Below are 232 nucleotides of genomic sequence, written 5' to 3'. Positions count from 1 at the left end.
ATCTTGCCCTTCCTCCAAGGAGCTCTGGGCAGTGAAACTCTAGGAATCCCAACAACATGAAGGAAGAGTTTGGTGGAAATGCGGAGCACTAGAAGGAGGGGGGTCTCTGGATTATAGGAATGCTTTACATCTCAGGAAGCTCAGTTGAAATTTGACTGGTTTGACCATGAAGTTATGGCAAATCAGAGATAGTTCCTGCAGGGTACAGTACAACTATTCGCTCCCCAGAACA

Source organism: Gekko japonicus, unplaced genomic scaffold, assembly GCF_001447785.1.
Source record: "Gekko japonicus isolate JY-2015 unplaced genomic scaffold, Gekko_japonicus_V1.1 scaffold793, whole genome shotgun sequence".
NCBI lineage: Eukaryota > Metazoa > Chordata > Lepidosauria > Squamata > Gekkonidae > Gekko > Gekko japonicus.
This window is presented reverse-complemented; position numbering follows the sequence as displayed.